The sequence below is a fragment of the Phragmites australis genome, chromosome 7 (genome assembly GCF_958298935.1).
Source record: "Phragmites australis chromosome 7, lpPhrAust1.1, whole genome shotgun sequence".
In the NCBI taxonomy this organism is placed as follows: Eukaryota; Viridiplantae; Streptophyta; class Magnoliopsida; order Poales; family Poaceae; genus Phragmites; species Phragmites australis.
In genome coordinates, this window is record NC_084927.1 from 13,140,221 (window position 1) to 13,151,186 (window position 10,966).

Consider the following 10,966-nt stretch of genomic DNA (forward strand, 5'->3'; position numbering starts at 1 on the left):
TTTGCAAAGCCTCTTTCAAAATAGTTGTGAAAAACAGAGTTGAGTTTAAGACTATGGGGTTGTTGGCCTTGGGGGAGATGCAATCCGTCTCATCAGTTCTCAAGTATTGAAGTTGGTGGACACCACATCAATGCCAACTCAAGGCTCAAACTTGTATTTCCAAAATACAGGAACACTGCCTACTCACACATCAAGAAATACTCACACCATAGAGCTAATCATTTAGAGACCACACCATAGCCTTTTTCTTGACCATGGACATGACTATTCGAATAATTTTTCACTCTGCAAAGGTGTACAACTTTAGCCACATGTTATTCCCAACCTCTAACTGGGATTATCAGTGGAGTGGAATAATGAGGCTACTCACCAATTGAGCCATCCAAATTCCCACCTATGGGAAATCAATGACCAGGGGCTTTTGGCTTTCAAGTAAGTTGCTCAGTGCCAAGGCCTCTCAGGGCATATCCATGTAACAGCCTCCAGCCAAACCTCACACCTCCCGATGGATGACTCGAGTCTTCTCCTGGCTCCCACTGCAATGCCTTCCTTTTAGGCAGTCCTTCGGAAAGGCCAAAAGGTGAGTTGCCAAATGCTTTACCCATTCTCTAAAACATGTGGCTGTACAGATGGTCGCTAGGTGAGATGTCAAAATGAACCGGTCCTTATGCGATCGAGGTGAGTGTCTCCTCGCATCTTGCTCATCATACTCAACCCTACCAAAACATCTTTTGGGTTTCTTTATTAACACACTCACTCACACCACCAAGGACACACACCACATTTCACACATTTTGAAAAAGCATGATCCAGGTTATAATGACTTAGATTATATCTGGGTATGCGCTTGGATTGTTGTTGCATATCTAACTCCTGGTTCCTTTGTTTAAGCAGAGCAGTCCTAAGCATGCTAGTAGGCAAGCAATAATCCAAACAATCAATATAGTTGATATTGGGGACCTTCTAGGATTTCAAAGGAAAAAAGGTAATAAATAACACAGCATGTCTATAACAAGTTAGGTCATAACCATCTCAACATTTGAATTAGTTAATAACTTAAGCATGCATATTACTATATTTTAAAAACAAGGCTCTACTGGTTGTGTTGAAAAACATAGGTGCAATATGATCAACGGTGTCGTACTTCCCTTCATTGTTGTCCTCGTCTGCTTCTTCTTCATAGTCCGATCCTCGGGGTCTTCTTGGAACACTTCTTCTTATAATCTATGCAAGTGAACATCGATAAGTGCTTGATTGGGAAAGCATCTACACGAATTTCTAATGGGGAATGAACACTAGGGAGAATGGGTCTAGCGGATCTAGTAGTATATGCTCTATTTCTATCTAATGCTATGTGAATTAGAAACGTGAGGTATGATTTATGTGATGATTGTACAATATTGGGTGCATCTGTGTCATATTCCCTAACTCCTATTTATCTTTTATTTTACCTAATTAACATGTATTTAATCATCTAATTGAGCTACTATTTATCCTAAAGGGAAAACTCTTTTAATTATTATCTACACAAATTAAACTTGCATAAACTAGGAACTAAGATTTCTCATATATCCTATGATGGGAGGATTGCCCAATCTTTCGAAAGGTAACATGATAAGTCGATTTGGTGGAGCTTCAACGTTGATGATCCAAAGGCTCTTACCAAAACAGATCGAGAACTCTCGCAACCACAACACCACTACTTCATGGTTATAAACCGTGTTGAATGTTGTTGACCTTGCCAATAAGGCTTTTATTGCAAGTGAATCAAGAACACAAGCAAAACATGATAGATTAGATCCAGTTTGAATATTGCTAATTACCAATGAAGAACACGAGTTGGGGTTCCATAAACCAAACAAGCAGCAAAACTATCTGAAACAGAACAATCTAAGTAAAACTTGAATTGTTCAGGTGCCTATGGCTAACTATATATACAAGATGACACCATGCCTCTCCTAGACGGTTGCGGCGTCCACAAAACAAAATTTGTAGTGGAGCCGAATCCGTTGGAAATATCATCTCGTATTCTTTCAAGCTATATTTAGTTACCTTCGTAGCATTTCGTATGAGACAGATATGATCCGATTGCCACACGTTTGTCTATTTGTATCCGAATCAAATTATGTGGCTGAGCTGACTTCTTGCAATTTTTATTCCCACTTCCCTAACGAGTTTTGAGGTAGGACTAAATCTATTGGACGTAGATGAAGTCCTCTTTCCAAATTGTGCTCACAAATCTCCATTGGATTTCGGATGGAAGAATTATTAATACTTTTATGCAGGCCTATCTGCAGACTCCGAATTTGCTTCTGATTTCGAATCCGAGTAGGGCATGGATTGTAATCTTATTGGCTTGTCTTGGAGGTGATTTGATGGCTTGTAAAAGGTTGGAGAAGCTTTTTGATTTTGGAACCAAGTTTGATGAGGATAATAATCTTAAAATATATAATTCACCAATATTAGGAAGTAGCATATTCTCATCCAACATAAATAAAACTTCATAAACAAATTCACCTGTCATTCCTCGTGATCAGTTGTCGTATCCAAATGTAGCATGGTCTCATCATCCTCCCCTTCTTTACAACAAATCATCCTAGGTTTGGACACACGGGTAAAATTATGTATAGCATTATCTTGCCCATAAATTTCTACACAAAGCAAAATGTGCAAGGAACTCTGATTATGTAATATCATAAGTTCTCTATCAAACAATTTTAGTGCTCTGTACTTGATCATAATTTTCCATAATAGACAGCATTGGTACAATGTATGCATGTGCCATTTCTTGCTCCCCTTTTTAAAAGATATGGTATTGTATGGCAACCTGGTATGAATTTGCATCTTATGTACAAAGAAAGGTGATGGTTTTGGTGTATGGTAGCACTTGATGGGTATATGGTAGTAGCCAACAATGCTATCATTCTTGAGAACTAGTATGTAGGTTGCAAATAGAACTAGAGAAACTTGACATGAAGTTAATAGTTCTACTGCAGTCCTATAAATAATTATTTTGTAGCATAATAGTAGGAGTTTTTAGATTTGAACAAATATAAACTTGATGCACCATATACTCTTATTTATCATTATGCTTACCAATAACATGAAAAAAATATTTTGTGACAAGCATGCCAAGTAACAATTAAGTTTTAATTTCTCCTCTAAACTATTCAGATAAGAAAGGTTAGCTTGAACCATAGGAAAAGATAAGGCATTGGCGGTGGAACTCACTGGCATCTCTTTTATTTCAATGTTAGTTGTCATGTTCTGAAGCAACTTATCCAATTTCTGTATTTGACTCGTCATGAAATCCCTCCTCTCCTCCTTAAATGTTGTACCTGCCATGGTTAGTAACAAACAGAAGGCAACAAAAATTTATTATCCCTATCAACTACTAGGTGGTGGAGGTGGAGGTAGAATCACACACTCTCAAGCATGTTACCATGCTCTTGCAAGTGTTCATACCAATCAAAACAGGTGGCACACCGGTGGCTGGTTCGTGATATCTTATTGGGTGTGAGCGAGGCGGTTGCAAGGGAAAACTTGTTCTGATCAAGAGAAGGTGGAGCTCGAACATGCACTATTTATTAGCAAGGAATATAAATAATGAATTTAGATTAGCAAAGCTTAATAACAGTACATGGTACTCGTAATAGTTCTGGCTCAAGCATGTGCCTAGAACAAGCTTAAGCAAGCTGAAAATACCCGACATGCACAACGGAACAAATTCACAATGCAAACTGAATTCTCTTTCTTCTTTTTCTTCTGATTTTTTGCACTCTTTCTTTTGGCGCACTTTGCTTCTTCTTTTATCTATTTTATAAACTATAGCAACAAATGATAACAACTCAATAAATATTACTTTGGCTGCAACAAAATTATAAGCTACCAAAGCTTCTAGCTAATCAGTACCTATTCAGCAAGCAACTTATCCAAACAATTGTTGGCAAAGCTTCCCAAGTCTAAAATATGCATAGCAAAGTAAACTAGGAAGGAAAATCTGACTATATCTCTAACTGCTAATAGTGTCGGTTTGTTTTGATGATTGAAAAGCGCTCACGATGAATCTATTAATGGGACCAGATTGGTTATAAAGAATGCAACGTAAGCTTTCCAATCTATACTTAACCAACTCGAACTGAGTTCGGATGTGAGAAATATGACTGTACAGATGTGGGATTGTTAGTCTAACTCCGAATTGAATTCTAGTCCAAATTGACTTAAACTCTGAATTGGTGGTAGAAACTTGCAGACTTAGAACCACGAAGACAATAAATATACTAGCAACAAAGACACTAATGATGGACTCAAATTCAACAATGAAAAAACTGAAATCAAAATTGTGAAAGGCTCAAAGTGTTTTGGATAGTGGATGAACTAAGATCTAAATCTTTTTGTGTGGCAATTTTCTGGACGGTGATGGAATGTGACTAAACAAAGGGGAATAAATGAGATTACCTAACAGGCAACCAAAGCTCTGGTACCACTTGATGGATGGATTGCCCGATCTTCCGAAAGGTAATATGATAAGTCAATTTGGTGGAATTTCAATATTGATGATCCAAAGGCTCTGACCAGAATACATCAAGAAACTCTCACAACCACTACACCACTACTCTGTGGTTATCAACTGTGCCGAACGCGGTTGACCTCTCCAAGAAGGCTTTTCACTACTATAGAAAACCCCTTCATTGCAAGCTCCAAAACCCCCTTCCTGCCAGTTTTGGAGCCGACAGTGGGCAACGGGAAATAATAGTCGATTTCTATCAGTGCCGGCTCAGTGGACCGGCAGAGAAGGGGGTTATCATTGTTGGGGAACGGGTAGGCTACGCTAGCACAAAATAAATTTTCTCTACCACATTCAACCAGGAAGCCATGCGAGTAGGGGATCATGAATCGTTACCACTTGACGAGCAGTGCAGCGGAAGAAGAGTTGGAGCAAACCAATCCAACGTCGTGCGCGTCAAGTAGTCGATCGTCAACCTCGTCCCGAGCACGTCCCGAGCACCTTCCGAGTACTCGCGAGTACGTCCCGAGTACTCCCGAGCGCAACCCGAGTATCTCCGAGCACGTCCCGAGTACCCCCGAGCACGATCCAAGCACCCCCGAGCACGTCCCGAGTACCCTGAGCACGTCCCGAGCACCCCCGAGCACGTCCCGAGTACCCCAAGCACGTCCCGAGTACTCCCGAGCAGATCAGCACCGCAATAGTAGCAGCGCCTCTACGGTATCCACATGTACAAGGATGGAATCGCCGTGCGCCGGTGTGCTAGCACCGCGCGCCCGGCTAGGGTTTCGAAGGGAGTTCGGGAATAGGAGGCGGCCAGGGTTTTGGTGGCAAGATCTGTTTTTCAGAAAAAACTCTATGCGCCTTGGCCCCTGCCTATTCTTATATAGAGCACGCTAATGGGCCTTTAATCAACATTAAAGCCCATTATGACTCTAAACCCTAATGGTCCTTTAATCAACATTAAAGCCCATTATGACTCTAAACCCTAATGGTCCTTTAATCAACATTAAAGCCCATTAGCAAATCCAATCCGCAAACTCGATCGCCTCTAGGGCATATCACCAACAATCTCTCACTTGCACTAGAGTCAGTATAAGTTTTATATTCCATCCCCTTAAGTGTGTGACCCGTTAGGTTCATGTGTAAACGGCCGCTATCTGGAAACCCTTTTCCAAATTGCAAGTCAATAGCGGTACCTAGCAAGACATATTGACTCCCGAATGCACACAAAGATCATATCGGCTGAACCTTGATATACTCATGCACCAATCCCTTTACCACACGATACCAGTCAAGCTCAAGGTGAGATTCGTGCCACCCTTGTGATAGCTCGACCATTCACTCAATGAAGTAGTGGATTCACCATGATTATCTCTTTAATCACATTGGCATGGCCATGCACTTTCCAATCCAACTACCTCGAGGGGCTCAGAGATATCTCTCCCGTTATTTAGGAGGGGTAAATTCCATCTTGATCACTCACATCCCATGATATGTTTCATAACATACCCGAAAGCAACCTTTATAACTACCCAGTTACGGAATAGCGTTTGGAAGCCCCTAAGTGTGTTACTACATATTCTGGAATCAATGATGATCTCAGGTCAAAGGATTCTGTAAGTACACCATTTGATATAACAACTGATGGCACATGAAAAATAACATTCCCAGCAGTATCTCAGGGTGGGTCTATCCAACATCATGTTCTCTAACATGTGTCCACATTACTGATTTGATATCTCCATATCTATGATCCGTGAAACATGATCATCATTCAGTCAAATGTGCTAATCTATAAATCATTATTGTCCCACACAATGATATGAGATCAGGGACTATTTAGAATAACATCATAAAAATAAAGAGTTTCACAAACAAGTCACATACTTGCTGATCAATGTAAATGATAATTATTCACGGAACCAGATAACAATTATCCAAAAGTACATTAGCATAGACAGAACACATTCTCTCACATGCTCTAGAGTCTATCCCGCAAGTATCTAATACCCATAGAGCTCAAGTGTGCCTCATGCTTGGGCTGTGAGAGAGGCTTCGTCAATAGATCAACAATATTCGAATCCGTGTGCACCTTGCATATTTTTACATCACCTCTATCAATAATCTCTCGAATGAAGTGATAGCGCCGAAGTATGTGCTTGGACTTCTGGTGCGACCTAGGCTCCTTGGCTTGTGCAATGGCACCACTATTGTCACAATAGAGGTCCATTGGACTGGACGCACTAGGGACCACACCCAACTCAGAAACAAATTTTCTGATCCAAACAGCCTCTTTTGCAGCTTCCGAAGCTGCGATATACTCGGCCTCCGTCGTGGAATCAGCAACCGTTTCTTGCTTGGAACTCTTCCAACTCACCGCACCTCCATTAAGGCAAACACAAAACCAGACTGCGATCTCGAGTCGTCCTTGTCGGTTTGGAAGCTAGCATCGGTGTAACCATTTACAACGAGCTCCTCCTCACCTCCATAGACTAGGAACATATCCTTAGTTCTTCTCATGTACTTGAGGATACTCTTTACTATAGCCCAGTGACATTCACCTGGGTTCGATTGATATCTGCTCGTAACACTTAGAGCATAGGAGATATCTGGGCGTGTACAAAACATAGCATACATGATGGACCCGATAGCAGAAGCATACAGGATCGCACTCATCCTCTCGAGCTCATCAGATGTCAAAGGACATTGATTCTTGCTGAGAGTGATGCCATGTGACATTGGCAAGAAACCTTTCTTGGAATCCTACATATTGAACCGATTCAATACCCTGTCAATGTACGTGCTCTGGCTTAATCCGATTAGCCTTTTCGACCTATCTCTATAGATCTTTATGCCCAATATGTATGCTGCCTCTCCTAAATATTTCATTGAAAAACTCTTTTGCAATGAAGATTTGACAGCATCGAGCATTGGAATATTATTTCCGATCAATAATATGTCATCCACATATAAGACCAGAAACACAAGTGCGCTCCCACTAGTCCTTTTGTAAACACAAGGCTCTTCTTCATTCTTGATGAAACCAAACCCTTTGATCACTTCATCAAAACGAAGATTCCAACTCCGAGAAGCTTGCTTTAGTCCATAGATGGACTTTTGCAGCATGCAAATCTTCCCAGCATTTTTCGGATTGACAAAACCTTCAGGCTGTGTCATGTACACATCCTCACTTTGGTTTCCATTAACGAAAGCCGTTTTGACATTCATTTGCCATATCTCATAGTCGAAATATGCAGCAATTGCTAGGAGAATCCGAATAGACTTTAGCATTGCGACGGGCGAAAACGTTTCATCATAATCAACACCTTGAATTTGCCTGAAACCTTTCGCCACCAATCGTGCCTTATAGATGTGAACATTTCCATCAACGTCTATCTTTTTCTTAAAAATCCATTTACACTCGATAGTTTTTACACCATCAGGTGGATCGACCAAGTTCCAAACTTGGTTTTCTCGCATGGATTCTAACTCGGATCTCATGGCTCCAAGCTATTTTTCAGAGTCTGGTCCCACCATTGCTTCCGAGTAAGTCTTAGGTTCATCATTGTCCAACAATAATATGTCGCGCTGCTCCGTGGTTAGGAACATAAACCGCTCGGGTGCACGACTGAACCTTTCCGACCGACGTGGGGCTGGTGTCTCGACAACAGGTTCTGCAACATCTTGCATACCGAGTTGTGGTTCAATAGGAGCTGAAACACTTCCAAGTGGTTCCCGAATTTCTTCGAGTTGCACCGTGCTCCCACTAACTCTCTTCACGAGAAACTCTTTCTCAAGAAAGACACCATTCCGGGCGACAAACACTTTGCCTTCTTCCCGGTTATAGAAATAATATCCTTTGGTTTCCCTAGGATACCCCACAAGGAAGCATTTATCAGATTTGGGAGTGAGCTTATCAGACGACAAACGTTTTACATATGCCTCACAACCCCATATCTTAAGGAAAGACAATCCGGGACGCTTCCCGGTCCATATCTCATATGGTGTCCTCTCTACAGCCTTAGATGGAACCCTGTTTAACATGAAAGCAGCAGTTTCTAGAGCGTATCCCCATAAGGACAATGGAAGATCAGATTGGCTCATCATCGACTGGACCATGTCTAACAAAGTTCGGTTCCTCCGCTCGGACACCCCATTCCATTGTGGCGTACCCGGTGGAGTCAATTGTGGAACGATTCCACATTGCCTTAGATGATCACCAAATTCATGGCTCAAATATTCACCTCCACGATCTGATCGCAGAAATTTAATTGTCTTGCCTATATGATTTTGTACTTCATTCTGAAACTCCTTGAACTTTTCAAAGGATTCAGACTTGTGCCTCATTAGGTAGATGTAACCATATCTACTAAAGTCATCGGTGAAAGTAATGAAATACTGAAAACCACCTCTAGCTGTAGAACTCATCGGTCCACATACATCTGTATGTACTAGGGCCAATAATTCATTTGTCCTCTCACTTCGACCAGTGAAAGGCGTCTTAGTCATCTTGCCAAGTAAACAAGACTCGCATGTATCAAATGATTCGAAATCAAATGAATGTAGAAGACCATCTTTATGGAGCTTCTGCATACGCTTCTCATTTATATGACCTAATCGACAATGCCAAACAAAAGTGGGATTCAAATCATCAAGCCGAGGCTTCTTTGTATCAATGTTATAAATAGTTATATCCTCAAGATCCAATATATATAATCTATTTACTAATGGACAATTACCATAGAGCATACCATTCAAAAATATCGAACAACACTTGTTCTTTATTATGAATTCATAACCATCTTCTTCCAAACATGAAGAAGAGATAATGTTTTTGCCCAAGGCAGGAATATAATAACAATTATTTAATTCCAAAACTAATCCTGAGGGTAGCGATAAGGAGTAAACGCCAACGGCCAACACAGCAACTTTTGCACCATTGCTGACGCGAGCATCCAATTCGCCTCTTGCACACTTCCTAGTCCTTTTCAGTCCCTGCAACGATTTGCAAGTATGAATCATTGATCCGGTATCAAATACCCATGAATCATCAGGACGAGTAGCAAGATTAATTTCAATAACATTTATACCTGAAGAGGAAGTCTTACTTCCCTTCTTCTTTTTGAGTTCTTCCAAGTACAATTTGCAGTTCCTCCGCCAATGACCAGTCTTATGGCAGTGGTGGCAAGTGTCAGAAGCGGCAGGGCTAGCCTTGGGCTTTCCAACAGGTTTAGGCTTAGAACTCGAGATCTCATCCGAAGTTTTAGCCTTGCCCTTGCACTTTCTCTTCTTGCTATCCTTTTGAACCATCATCACATGACTAGAGCTCTTCTTAATGCTTTCCTCAGCAGTTTTTAGCATCCCATGCAATTCAGCCATGCTTTTCTCCATGCTGTTCATATGAAAGTTCAAAATGAACGGCTCGAAGCTCGCAGGGAGCGACTGGAGAATTACATCCGTAGCCAACTCAGGGCTAAGGGGAAAACCAAGTTTTTCCAGGCTCTCAATGTAACCAATCATTTTGATCACATGAGGACTGACTGGACTGCCTTCTGTTAACCTGCACGCAAACAAGGACTTTGAGGTGTTGTACCTCTCGGCCCGAGCTTGGTTCTCAAACATGCCTCGGAGTCCCACAATCATATCATGGGCATCCCTGTTCTCATATTGCTTCTGAAGCTCAGAGGACATACAGGCAAGCATGAGGGAGCTAACATCCAGTGAATCGTTGGTGTGCTTCTCATAAGCCCTCCGATCCGTGGCAGGAGCATTATTAGCTGGTTCATCAGGATAGGGGACCTCTAGAACATATTCCTTTTTCTCTTGTTTGAGAACAATTCTCAGATTTCTATACCAATCAATAAAGTTTGTTCCAGAAAGCTTCTCTTTTTCAAGAATCGATCGCAAATTAAAACTGAAAGTGTTACTAGCGGCCGGTGCCATAATCTACAACAGAGAATGCAGGTTCAGCACTATGCCTATGTGAATCTTCTATTAAACAATTTAACAAAAGATACTCCACTATATGTGTTTTCCCTCTAACAACATATAGAGGATCAAGATCCATATTCAACTAAGTTCTAGTGAGCTTTGGCATCACTGCTAGAAACTTAGTGACATAGGTAAGCAATGCCTTGCTAATCACATCCCTATGTGACTCTTGTTTGTTGGGTGGCATCGAATGCTCCGGCGCCCAACACCATGCCCCAAAGCCCAAAACCGTTTTGATAGCTTTATCAAGTAAACCAATACTATGCGTGTGGATGTCCGACATCCACTCTAACTGGTTAAGATAAATGATGGCACCCTGCTTTGGCAGACCTACCACACAATGATCAAAACCTTTGTAGGTGCAGCTATTGGAAGGGCATCAATTACTCTTGATTTTTCTGAGGGAAACTACTCTATCATGAAAATTATATCCACCACATATAAAACATGAAAGAATAGTATGAC

General features: G+C 41.2%; 1 long non-coding RNA gene across 1 annotated transcript; it reads right to left on the reverse strand.

Moving 5' to 3' along the window:
* Window positions 1–9,273: 9,273 nt before the first annotated feature.
* On the reverse strand, window positions 9,274–9,777 carry LOC133923445 (uncharacterized). The gene is made up of 2 exons (XR_009910626.1): window positions 9,601–9,777; window positions 9,274–9,505 (listed from the first exon to the last, which is right to left on the reverse strand). It is a non-coding gene; the product is annotated as an uncharacterized LOC133923445 (long non-coding RNA).
* Window positions 9,778–10,966: the final 1,189 nt, after the last annotated feature.